The sequence below is a fragment of the Epinephelus moara genome, chromosome 22 (genome assembly GCF_006386435.1).
Source record: "Epinephelus moara isolate mb chromosome 22, YSFRI_EMoa_1.0, whole genome shotgun sequence".
Classification (NCBI taxonomy): Eukaryota; Metazoa; Chordata; class Actinopteri; order Perciformes; family Serranidae; genus Epinephelus; species Epinephelus moara.
In genome coordinates this window covers 32,540,425-32,554,275 of record NC_065527.1, presented here as the reverse complement: position 1 = coordinate 32,554,275, position 13,851 = coordinate 32,540,425, and the positions used below count along the sequence as shown (strand labels likewise).

At 39.6% G+C, this 13,851-nt stretch overlaps 2 protein-coding genes across 4 annotated transcripts in view; one reads left to right on the top strand and one right to left on the bottom strand.

The window, feature by feature from the left end:
• cdc42se1 (CDC42 small effector 1) overlaps positions 1 to 7,154 on the bottom strand; it is a 43,198-nt gene extending 36,044 nt beyond the window's left edge. Inside the window, exons 1-2 of one of the 3 annotated variants that reach the window (XM_050035357.1) lie at positions 7,025 to 7,129; positions 3,867 to 3,965 (exon numbers count right to left, since the gene is read on the bottom strand). The gene's annotated coding sequence lies outside the window, so the exon portion shown is untranslated. Of the gene's footprint in view, positions 1 to 3,866; positions 3,966 to 7,024 lie in introns of all 3 variants that reach the window. The other 2 variants (XM_050035358.1, XM_050035356.1) reach the window with 2 other exon arrangements.
• A 2,040-nt stretch (positions 7,155 to 9,194) lies between these two features.
• The window catches only part of mllt11 (MLLT11 transcription factor 7 cofactor), a 10,520-nt gene continuing 5,863 nt past the window's right edge, over positions 9,195 to 13,851 (top strand). The window contains exon 1 of the mRNA XM_050035359.1: positions 9,195 to 9,341. The gene's annotated coding sequence lies outside the window, so the exon portion shown is untranslated. The remainder of the gene's footprint in view (positions 9,342 to 13,851) is intronic.

Below are 13,851 nucleotides of genomic sequence, written 5' to 3'. Positions count from 1 at the left end.
AGAGTAAGTCCAACCCTTTTAGACTCTCCGCCATGGCGCACAGTCTGAAAACACGCTGTCTAACTAGCAAGTGACTGGGACACGCCCATGCGCTGCACGCCTGGCGCTTTGCGTTTTAGACCATCTAAATAGGGCCCTCTGTATCAGTCTGACCTACTCTCTGTTTCCTTCACTGCTGTAGAAATACTAATGCCACACTGTTAAAATACTCTGTTACAGTATAAAGATGTAATGACCTGTAAACTGACCTGATCGGAACTGTACTTCTGAGAGTTTCAAATGATATTTTAATGTCTGTTGATAGAGGTAATTGTTCTGTGTTAGTATTTCTGGACCTCAGTTCTGCATTCGACACAATGGACCGTCAAATCCTCATTAACAGGCTGCATGACTGCATTGGCATATCAGGCAAGGCATTAGACTGGTTTTCTTCAAACCTCTCTGACACAAGTTTCTCCGTCTCTATAGGTAACTTTGTATCTGATTCCTCTCCATGTTCCTGTGGTGTTCCTCAGGGCTTGGTTCTTGGGCCTCTGTTATTTTCTCTGAATTTGCTACCATTAGGACAAATAATAAACAAATATAACATTGCATATCATTTATACGCAGATGATATCTAGCTCCGCTTCTCATTAAAACCTAGTGAGCCTCTAGTTAGGGATGTAACGATTACCGGTAAAATGATAAACCGCAGTAAAATTCCTGACGGTTAGAATTACCATTTCAAATGTTAATTATCATTAAAACCGTGTCATGGTGATACTGCTCATTGCCTGGAAAAGCAGCAGCAGTCCCTCAGAAGCAGACGCGCATGCGCAGTTTGCAATGTTTGGCCTGTGAAAACATGGCGGAAGGCACCGAAGGCACCCGCACAGACAGTGCTCCGGAGATTTTTCGCCCTCTAAAAGAACAAAGTCCTCGGCTGGTCAAATGGCTAGTGGCTGGTTTTAAAACACATCACCTGTTTCTACAGACAATCAGCTTGTACTGAAGTCCACTGGTCAAGTCAAAATGACTGCAGACGGCGTGTTCGCTTGCTGCGGCAGGTGCTCCATCCCAGCCAAGCCCTCTGTTTCTGTTCCCACGTTGTGCCAGTGTCGGACGGTGGGTTGCTGCAGCATCTCACTGTATGTACTTATACCCCTCCCACACACACACATTCTCATTGACTGTTTAACTGGCACTGGTTATTTATATTACTGTGGTGTATTGATTATGAATACAGTCCATCTGATGCTGGTTTTGTTTCATCACTAGCTACTACAAATGCAGCTGTAGCCAGCATCTCAATATCACTATCCTCATTCATATTTTAAGAAGCTACAAATTATACTCAGCCACAAAATAAGCCTGAAAAGCTGCAAACCAGAGTGGAAGTACAGAGAGTTGTTGCACTGAGATAGTTGCATTGGTGTGAACTGGCAGGTTTTTAGAACGTTGCAGAACAGTGCATTGCATGTAGCTGCCTATTTCAATTAATCTCATCGTGAATCTTTGGTCTGATCTAGGCTTAAAATGTTACAGTTAAATTTCATGAACTGAAAACACTGAAATATCAACAGCTACGGCTATGACTATACTCCATGAATCTCGAGTTACACCATGGTCATGTTACCTAATCGCCACTGTCGCAATGGTAGCAACTTGTCAACAAATGGCACCCACCTGTCACTCAAAGTGTCCCAGCCCTTAATTATGTGTAACTTTAAGCCTTAATAACATTTAAACGGGTGAGTAATATAAAAATTCAGCTCCTGTACAGTTGTCATAAATATTAAAATTAAGCTATAGAGACCAAAACTGATTTTTTGTTCCAGGCTGTAAACATGTTTATTTCTCCTGTAAAGTTGGACATTTTAACATGGGGGTCTAAGGGGATTGACTCGCTACTCGCTATTGGAGCCAGCCTTTAGTGGTATTTCAGTGTTGGCTTCATTTTTCTTTTTTTTCTTGTGTTTATCCTTCGGGGATTTATCCTTCAGGATTTATCCTGGCTTCATAGTAGAGGAATGCTATACTAGTCGCTAGGCTAATTTATACAATGTAAAATTCCATAGGGTCGTGCTAATAACGTTAGCATGTTGTATTTGTAATGAAAACCTGTTTAGTACAAGACAGTTTTTTTGTTGGTGAACCTTGTGAGTTGCAATGGAGCCGAATTTTGTATCACCACCTTTGTTAAATGTTGCTGTTGTCCCTGGCTTCATATAAGTAGGGGCTAATTTTTACAATGTAAAATGCCATAAGCTTGTGCTAATAACACTAGCATGTTGTATTTGTGGAGAAAATGTGTCCAGCAAAAGACAAGTGCTTTGTCTGTGAATCCTGGGAGTTATAGTGAAGCTGAATTGTGCACTTGTGTTTGAAATTGTCTCTATTATGTTTAATGTGTGCTTTGAATCAACTAAACTTTGCAGCACTTCATAGAAACCCCGCCGCCAACTAGTGTTTTGAAGGTGTAACTGCACAGTGACACAGACACACCACCGCACAAGTACAAACCCTCACATCGGTGTAGGCCACATGCGTAGGCTTTGGCGTAAGCTTCTCATAGAGCTGACGCACAAGTATAAATCGTGCTTTAGTCGCAATCTGCAACCTCACCACTCGTCACTAAATCCTACAAACTGCCCCTTTAAGACCATCTTAGATTTGATCATTTTTATTTCTTCATTTTGTGAAATACTTTATTTTCTTTCTCTCTGAAACGTTCAGATCAGTTTCATGTCTACAGAGCAGGTTTGGGTTTTTGGTCTCTTAACAAACACAACGTCATCAAACCTGCACACAGTCACACACATGTTAAACTGTCCCTTTAAGTCACATTAACCAGTCAGCTAGTCATCTTGTCTGTGTCTGACAACACAGTGACATCACAAGTTCACAACACAACAAACAGCAAGGAGCGATTCAACTTTAATAATATAAGCAGATTAAATCATTGTGTTATCTTGTGTTAAACGTGTGAGCGGAGCAGCTGATAATACTTCCCCCTGTGTGCGTGTGTGTGTGTTGATATAAAGGCTTAAGGTCAAGTCCACTTCATTGCACACTAACAAACACTGAGGTCAGAGTCTAGTCGACACCCTCTGCTGTGAACTCTGAACACTAATCCAGGACCTGCTGGCCGAACCAAAGACTTGTAAGTACAACAGAGAAGATTTTTTTTTTTTTTTTTAAAGATTTTTTTTTTTTAGGGCTTTTTGCCTTTAATGTACAGGACAGAGTGAAACGGGGTGAGAGAGAAAGAGCGGGGGGGCATGCAGAAATGGTTGCAAGCCGGAGTTGAACCTGCAGCCGCTGGAGCAAGGTATCGCCTGTGGGGCACCGGCACTATCCACTACGCTACCGACGCCCCAACAGAGAAGATTTACATGGGTTCAACAGGTCCACATTGCCATGGCAACAGTACAATCCCAAGACGTGGGCCAGTCTCCATCCAAAAACACTGAGTCAGTGAGAAAGTCCCTAAAACATCTGCAGGGATTTAACTGACAGACGAGTTCTTGTTTGAAGGGTGAGCTCAGACTGATGACACATATCTGCTGCTGGACCTCAACCAGGCGGCAGCACATCAACCATTCACACTCTGGTTAAACCCTCAGATCTCAGAGTTTCCAGAGTTACAACATGTTAACTGCACATGAACGCAACGTAACTTTCAAATACAAAGTCCTTACATGTGAAAACCTGCCCAGTGATAAATCTGATTTAGAGACATTCATAGAACAGATCTGAACAGTCAGCGGCTCCGTCCCTCTAAACTGACTCCAGACCTGTAATCTGGATCTTCACACTGAAAACACCACATTTCAAAGACAGTGTAAAAACCAGGCAGCAAAGGGGCGACGGAAAGATATTTTTACCTCCTGAAGTTTGCTGAAACATTTCTCTGCGTTGGCCCCGATCTCAGCAGTGCTTGTCTGATCCCTCTGACCTCTGACCTTTACACTCCACACACAAATCTGCACCCAAACACCAAAATATAATATAATTATTGTTGCTGCACCATTGGATGCATGATAATGTAAGGCACGTTTCTGTCTCCTGTCTTACCTATAAATTTACTAGTTAAGAGTGTAGGACAACTGAACATCAACAATGATAGTGGCATCTCACATCTTATATCACTCCACCAAACTGAATTATAACTCTCATTACCTTCAAACAAGACAACAATTATTCCCAATGTCCTCAAATAAGACAACATTTAGTCTCAATGTCCTCAAACAAGACAACATTTAGTCTCAATGTCCTCAAACGAGACAATAGTAAAGTGTCTTCAAACAAAAAACGCGTACCTCCAAAGTAGCAGGGTCTTAGCTTGTAGGCCTAAGTGTTGCTAAATTTGGTCACAATTGTTGCCATATCAAACCACAAACATTAATTCATGCATTTTCTGTAACCACTTATCCTGTTAGGGGTCATGGGGGACTAGAGCCTATCCCAGCTGACATTGGGCGAGAGATGGGGTTTACCCCCCGGACAGTTCACCAGACTATCACAGGGCTGACACATAGAGACAGACAATCACTTACAGTCACATTCACACCTACGGTCAATTTAGAGTCACCAATTAACCTTCATGTTTGAACTGTGGGAAGAAACTGGAGTACCCGGAGAAAACCCACGCTGACATGGGTAGAACATGCGAGTACTCTGGGTTTGAACCACGGACCATCTTGCTGTGAGGGGACAATGCTAACCACTGAACCACCGTGCAGCACTACAGACATTCTTAATCATAAATAAACAAGTTTCAACCATAAAATCAGGTTTTGGACCTTGTCCACTTTTGTGTCCGGGTCAGCTGCAGACTGACTTGGCCGAGCTGGCTTCCATCTCGTTTTTAAGACCACGACTCACCAGGGCTCATTTGTGCTCAATGTTAGATATGGAGACGGACAGAGCCATCTGTTTGCACTCTGCATTTATATTGTTCTTATTTGTGAAAGCTTATCACCTTGTTTTCACTTATGTATGTGACTGGTGTCCGTAGATCCGTAAATATACTAACGATGCCTCTAGTGTCCAACACAAGGAAGTGCATTTCTTTACGGATGGATAGAAACTTGATAGAAACTAGCTGTAGCCGTGTAGGAGAGGCTAATTTTGCCAGGGTTTTTGCCATCCAGCAGTTTTGAGTATGCGCTTGGAACATTACCAGAACAAAAACAGGACCTGCCAGGCACGTAGCATATTTTGTTTAATATTTAATTAAAAAGATGTATGAACAGGTGAAAGAGTCATAATGACGTTCAAACTAGATAAACAAGTTCTTTTTAATTATACAAACTCAACTGACGATCAACACAGGCAACTGAATTGAAGAAAATAGCCTGTTAGCGAGTTAGCAGCCTGTTAGCTAAGCTAGCACACTGTAATACAGTCGAAGTCCACCACAAACATTCAATTCTTTTTTAACATACTCGAGGCAAATTCTGGACTGAATGGAGAGGTGGAGTTTCGCAGGCACATTGGATATCAGATTCCCATAGGAATGACTGGACTTGCAGTTGCCTCGTCTCCGTACACATACGTAAGTGGAAACAAGTACAGAAAAATTGGAGCAGAACCACCAGAGACTGTGGGGGCAGTGTAGCGCAGAAAAGCAAGATACGACCATAGGAGACGACAAAGACATTTAAATAATCGCAGACACAGAACGAATCAATAATAATAGGGGCAGCACAGACCAACACAGTCTACAACACTGCCTCCGTCTAAAAGGGACAATATCACAACCTCCTCCACTGTTGCCTGGTTTGTTGTGTGAAAATTTTGACTCCGCCCTCTAGCACTGTCTTTTGGCTATATCTATGCCAACATCAAGGAAACATTGAAGTAAAGACCCTTTTAGGGCCGATGTCACAATGATGTTATTTCATTATCTGGAGGTTAACCTGCCTCTCCTCCACAGGGCTGTAGGCTACATGGGAGTCTTAAAATGTGGTCTTGTTGTGTCATTGGGAGCCGGAATAGTGGTGGAGAGTCAGGTTTTGCCTCCAGCTAATAAAATGACGTCATTGTAACGTCGGCCCTAAAAGGGTCTATGAACTGTTTTTCATTGTATTTCAGGAAAATCTGTATCTACTGTAAGGAGCACAATCAAGTATTTGGTATCTATGAACTCATAACAAGTTGAATATCAAAGATATGCGCATATGCATTGTATAAAAATATAGCCTATTTTATATAGAAAACATTTAATAAACACTATATAGCATTTTCCCCTTGTTTTTCATAAATCCTGACTTTGAGTATTGATTAAAGTGTGATTTTTGATGTGATCTAAAATTTTCAAAGCTGTACTGTTAGTTATACGACCCAAATCTGCCCCTACCAGATTTCCAGACTTTAGAGCCATCAGAACAAATGTTGCAGTATTTTCCCTCATCAAACCAAATACAGCTTCTTTTTCAAAAAAGGTCCTTTTTCCCCTCTACATTTTATTTCAGAATCAGAACCTCCATAACTTTTGGTTTATTTCTATTTTTAAACTTGAAATTTTACTTATTCTTAGTATTGCTATCATGGCAGCTTACACACAGCATGGCGTAAAGTATGTGGACATTGTTCGTCCACTATTTAAAAAAATCCTCATAATGGCTTCTCTCAGTATACACACACAAAGACAAACCAGAGGTCCTTTAAATGAATGTGTTGGTCAGTAAAAGTATTATTTATTTCAACGTTTAATTCTGTTTATCCCAGCTGTCAGAAAACTATTACTGGTGCTCATACATACCTCGTATATATACCTGGTCAAACCTACGTGGACACTGCTCGTCCAGTAGCCTATTTGAAATCCTTACAATGGCTTCATTTAGTCTCATTCTACTCGTTCCCTCAGCCATATAAGATGTCTGCATCCCCTACTGTCTGTTGGTTTGTGGAGAAGCTTGAATGTGAGACAGAGTGAGAGGTCTTATTCCCTCCAGCTTGATATGAAACACTGAAGGAGGTTTAAAGGTGAACTTTTCCATGTTAAAGTGCCACAGCAGATAAAACACAAAAGACTCACCAGCAGACGAAGAAGAAGACTCAGAGGCAGAGGAGCAGCCGCACGTCACACTGAGATCTGCAGACGGAGTCTCTCTCTCTGTCTGTCTGTCTCTGAGGTGTGGCTCCAACCAGGAAATACATCCACAGTTTTTCTCTGAAGGACTTCATTTTTTTTCTCTTTTTCCTTCTTCCTCTGTTTCCTGTTGGTTTCCAGTTAAACAGCTCCTCCTGCTGACCTCTCACACTCATTACATCTCCGACATGGAAATCCGTCTCCGTCATGTTTTATTATGCTCAAGTCACAGTTCAGCATGATGTTTAATGACAAATCAATATCTGGAGACGTTTCCAGAAGGAGGTTTATCATCTGTTACACCCAGAAAGCTCAAAAACTCTTCATATATCTGATAATATAAAATATCATACACACACACACACACACACACACACACACACACACACACACACACAGCGCGCGCACAAACACTTTTCAGTGGTGATCCAGAATTAAAATATGCAGGAATTATGTGCATTATTATTTATTTATTCATCTGGAATTGCCGCATGCGGCTTTATCATTATTATTATTCAGTTTAATGCAATTTAATTTATTTTTTTACAGTTTTCAGTGGTGATTCAGAATGAAAATATGCAGGAATTCTGTGCATCGTTATTATTATTATTAGTTTTTTTTTTTAACAAAGTCATTAAAGCATGCCCCCAAAATGTTTCTGCAGTTGACCAACAGGGAGTGACAGTGTTTCCAAATAACAGCGTGGTCTGGAAGAGATATGTACGTTAATGAATGAACAGCTGTCTGATTGACATAAAACCAGCTGGTAACCTATAATGCAGAGGTCATGAACTGTCAAAGGCCTTGATCCTACCCAGCTTTCAGGTTTCAGAGGTCCATTCTGGCTTGGACCCCGGAATAGCAGCTTGCGGCTTTATTTATTATTATTATTATCATTGTTCTTGTTGTTTTTCAGTGGTACTCCAGAATTAAAATATGCAGGAATTCTGCCATGTATTTTATTTAATTTTTAATTTTTTAGTGTTTCTTTTATTTTGCTGGTAATGAGTAGACAATATAATCTGCAGAAAATCAGCAGAGGTGTAATTCTGCAGGTGCCGATTCTGTCTGGTCCTGACATGTTAATATTTTTCATGTGTGGAGATACATACCGAACAAACCGGAAACTAATATTACTTTCAAAATAAAGGTATAACTTTTTGTTGGATTAAAAAAACATCCGTCTCAGAATTATGTAGTAGCCTAAACTATTTTTAAAATATGTTGATGTTGAAAATATATGAAAAGTTTCAGTAAAACTGACACAAAAGCTCGAAAGAGAAACAAAGAAAGGTTCATTTTAGGCCTAATCTTTCTTTCCACATTTTAATGTTTTTTTTTGTTTTGTTTTTTAATGAAATGTATTCTGACGATTACTTTTATTACTATTATCATTATCATCATCACCATTATTATTGGTATAATTATTATTATTATTATTATTATTGAAAATAATAATGATAATTTTTATTTATTGTTCTAATTCTGCCTATAACAATAATAATAATAATGATGATAATAATAATAATAATTATTATTATTATTATTATTTATTTTACAGTTTTCAGTGGTAATTCAGAATTAAAATATGCAGGAATTCTGCCTTTTATTATTATTATTATTAGTAGTAGTAGTAGTATCGTTGTTGTTAATTTTATTTTGTTGATGTTGTTTGCATTTTGTTTGTTTGCTGTTGTTTATATTTTCTGCCTTTTTCTTTTTTAATAACACTTTGAGCTGTCAAGTTTTTAATTATTAGTATTATTACCTCTGTGTTGAAAAATGATGCCTTGTGTGATATTTTCGAATCAAAATGGTCTTTAAATATCACCCTGCTTGTCTTATAACTGTATTTCAATAAATGCTTTAATTTGACTTTTATTTAATATTTGTTTGTATGTTGAACATGTGACACTCTCTCAGGGACTACAGATAAAAGTAATAACTCTGAAGAATTTACAGTAAAGCTTATGTGCACGGTATCTAATAGTTAGATAGTGAATAAATAAATAAATAAATAATGCGTCGTTATCAACATCCAAAATTAATGAGTTCATCAATTTAAGAGAGAAACTTCCCTTATATTTTGAAATGTTTGACCGGAAGCCTTAGTGTATATTCCGGTGAGCTTGACGCAAGCGCAGAGCTGATTTAACCTGCAGCATCAGTGGGGCACCGTCTGAAGCGACTGACACAAAAGAAGCGACACAACGGAGAAGAGGAACCACACAAACCTTTATTTTCTCACCGGAAACAAGAAAAGGTAAGAATTAAGTTTATTTTCATCAGATAATTTTGAGCAGAACATTTCTTTCCGTTAATGCCGGTGATGAACCTACTGCTAAGTAAACGCTTTAAAAATGATGTTCACCAAAACCTAATGTTATAATTTGAATATTCAAGGTTAAGTTCTTAGATAAACGTCAGTAATTCATCGTGTAAAATCGGTTTTACTTGGCTGCATCATCGGCTTGCGATGAAGCAGAACACTGGGCCAACGCCTCTAATACAGACTGATCAATGGCACAATGTATCCATCAGTTTAAACATCTAATCAGTAACAGACATAACACAAACGCAGAGATAGCGGCGACGAATTTGAATCTAAGATCTCTCCAATTCAATGATAAATCGCTGTAATTTGTCACAGATCAAACGGCCGGTCATCAGCCGGTAAGAATCTGTGTCAACGCCCTAAAATCAATCGGCCTGTCTCGCTGTGAAACCAGCCGAACCTAAAATCCACAGATATATGAATGAGGTTTGGTTGCAGGTGGATCCATCAGTGTCAGGCTGAGGCGATGAGTCAGTGAAGTGTTTGAGGTTTATTTCAGTCTGCAGAGACGCCATGACCCAGTTTCTGTTATAGACCCACTGGAAGAGTAAAAATAAATATATTTTTCGACATATAAATATATATCTGAGTGACTGGTGGAGGACCACTCCCTGAAGGTAAATGTCCTCAGATTAAAATATAAAAACCTGCAGCTGTAATTAAAGGTAAAAATTGTGAAAATATTACAAGAAAGGAAACAAAACATTAAACTTTAAAAACAACAAACGTGTAAAAATCTGAGTTATAATTTGAAATAAAATAAAATAAAACATTAAAAATTAAATTAATTAAAAGCTGTTGCCAATCACATGGCAGCAACTCAAAGCATTTAGCCATGCCGACATGATCAAGATGACCTGCTGATGTTCAAACTGAGCATCAGAATGGGGAAGAAAGGTGATTTAAGTGACTTTGGTGCCAGACGGGCTGGTCTGAGTATTTCAGAAACTGCTGATTTCCTGGGATTTTCACACACAACCATCTCTAGGGTTTATATAGGATGGTCCAAAAAAGAGAAAATATCCAGTGAGCGGCAGTTCTCTGGGCGAAAATGCCTTGTTGATGCCAGAGGTCAGAGGAGAATGGCCAGACTGGTTCAAAATGATAGAAAGGCAACAGTAACTCAAATAACCACTCGTTGCAACCAAGGTATGCAGAAGACCATCTCTGAAACAACAACACGTCGAACCTTGAAACAGATGGGCTACAGCAGCAGAAGACCACACTGGGTGCCACTCCTGTCCGCTAAGAACAGGAAACTGAGGCTACATTTCACACAGGCTCACCAAAACTGGACAATAGAAGATTGGAAAAACGTTGCCTGGTCTGACGAGTTTCGATTTCTGCTGCGACATTCAGATGGTAGGGTCAGAATTTGGCAAAAACAGCATGAAAGCATGGATCCACCCTGCCTTGTATCAACGGTTCAGGCTGGTGGTGGTGTAATGGTGTGGGGGATATTTTCTTGGCACACTTTGGGCCCCTTAGTACCAACTGAGCATTGTTTAAACACCACAGCCTACCTGAGTATTGTTGCTGACCGTGTCCATCCCTTTATGACCACAGTGTACCCATCTTCTGATGGCTATATATAATATGTAGTATATATATGATATATGATATATCATATAATATTATATGTTATATAGTTCTGATGGGTTGGGGGAGAGTTACTGCCTCAAGCTAGGGAGTTCAAGTATCTCTGGGTCTTGTTAACAAGTTAGAATGAAGGTAGAATGGAGCGTGAGATGGATCAGAAGGTCGGTGCGGCTTCTGCAGTGATGCGGGCGCTGCGCCGGTCCGTTGTGGTGAGGAGGGAGCTGAGCCGCAAGGCGAAGCTTTCAATTAACTGGCCCATCTACGTCCCAACCCTCACCTATGGTAGTGACCGAAAGAATGAGATCACGGATACAAGCTGCTGAAATGAGTTTCCTCCGTGGGGTGTCTGGGCTCAGCCTTAGAGATAGGGTGAGGAGCTTGGACATCCGGAGGGAGCTCGGAGTAGAGCCTCTACTCCTTCACGTTGAAAGGGGTCAGTTGAGGTGGTTCGGTCATCTGATCAGGATGCCTCCTGGGCGCCTCCCGCTGGAGGTGTCCCGGGCACGTCTCACTGGTAGGAGGCCCCGGGGCAGACCCAGAACACACTGGAGGGATTATATATCTCGTCTGGCCTGGGAACACCTTGGGGTCCCCCAGGAGGAGCTGGAAAGCAGCGCTGGGGAGTGGGATGTCTGGGGTGCTTTGCTTGGCCTGCTGCCCCCGCGACCCGGCCTCGGATAAGCGGATGAAAATGGATGGATGGAATATATGTAAATATATATATATAATTTAAAAATTCAGATTTTTGATAGAAATTATCTAAAATCAGTTTAAAAATGAATTAAAATAAAATGAGCTCCTTTTAACTATGAGCTACTGAGAGGCTTTCTGTTATCGGTGCTATAAAAAGGATGAGTGGAAGAGCTCTGCTGTGATTTAATCGGTGAGAGACCGATCTCTGAGCCGTTCATCGATCTCTAATCACAGATATCTTATCAATATTCAGTCTGAGTTCTGACTCTTTATCTAGTCCCTTTTTGTGTCGTTTTTGTTCAGTTTTAGCTGTAATGTTAAATTCAGCACTTTTAATTGAAATATAATTTTACATTGACTTTCATGAAATGCATGTCAGTTAAACTGTGCACTTCTTGTCAGAGCATATATACTATTTTTAATTTATTTTGTAGGTTTAAACTTGAATTACTGTAAATCTGAAGGCTGTTCAATAAAAGAAGAGTCATGTCTTTGTTTTGGAGTATAAAAATTTAATTTAAGATTGAGTTAAATTTTTTTTGGTGTTGTGGTGAAACTGTGATAAACAAAGTAATGTCTGTTATTTCAGTGCAGTTCTGTGTGTCGTCTGTAAACAGCCTGTTGAAGCTGCAAACACTAAAAATAAAACCAAAACAAGGTTTAAAATAAACCGATGCTGCATTCAGTCAGTGGAAATTTACTGACCTCACACAGACAGACAGAGACGGACAGCTTTTAAATCACTTACGGCGTTGTACATTCCTGCAAACCGTGGATATGTTAAATTTGTACATTATTATGTAGCAGACTTTACGTTTCAACTACCAGGGGTGTTTCTAGGATTTGAGGACATTGGGGGCCCAGCCTAGACCTTTGCTGCTTTTATGCACTCTGGCTGATTACGAATTGTGATGTTAAAAATATTAGTAGTTGTTTGCAGTCAGTATTAAATAGAAACAGAATACTTTGCAACTGCTGTCATTAAAATGTAGATACATTTGAGGTACTTGTTCTGGAGTATTTCCATTTTATGCTGGTTTATAGACTTTGTATACTAATCTACATCTCAGAGGGAAACGTGCTTTTTACTCCACTGCTTTTGTTTTTTCATACGTTTTTCCAAAGACTCTGATCAATAATACAAAATATAATCAACTAGTAAATGATAATGTATAATTATAGATTTAAACTACCCAACAGTATATCCTCCTGAGACCCTGTGTCCTAATATGAGGATGTCACATTTTGGGTTTACTTGACCTTATACTTCATTCTTCTTAACTTAGGCCTGTTGTCCTCGTTCATAGACATTTTTTGTGCCATGTAGTGTATTTTACAATACACTAATCAATGCAAAAAAACAAGATGGCAGCAATCTCTGCCAAGTCAGTCTGCAGCCAATCCTGACACAAAAGTGGACAAGGTCCATAATCTGATCACAACCACTGCTCTACTACATCCTGTTTGAAAAGCAAAACATGATCCTCTGTCTAGGTATACTGTGATATAAAACAGTGGTTCCCAACTGGTGGGTCACAGGTCCATTTTGAATGGACTGTTAGTGACCTGTAAACATGTAAAAGTCAAGTTTGTAAAAAAAAAAAAAAAAAACATTTAATTTTTAAGTACAGTGAATTTCTGGCACAGAGCTTTTATACTGAAATGCTGTTTCCTGCTGTTGAGTGAGTGACTAACAGACAGCTACTTGACAGAGACAGCAAACTTACCCGACAATGCATGGTGATATTGCATCGATACATCAACGCCAAGTATCGACCTTTTATTATATACATCTTTAATTTTTGCAAATACACTTAATCAAAATTTTGGTACTAGAATAATAAAATCAGTTGCTTTTTTGGTTCACTAGATGGTGCTGATGTTTTTTTTTCCTGCTGAAGTCAGCAGAGGTCTCGGTCAGTGGCATTTGGCAGGAACAGCGTTGCCAGGTGTACGATAATTATCGTATTTGTACGATAATTTGGCCCTCTGTACGATGTACGATCAATAATCCCAAAAAAGGCCAAATGTACGATAATTTGACCATTTCATGAATGTGTGGTTGTAATCAGTATGCCGGAGTTTTTTTTGTGAGCCCTGAAGGCATCTGTTCTGACATGTTTCCAGCCAATCGCACTTTGCTTAG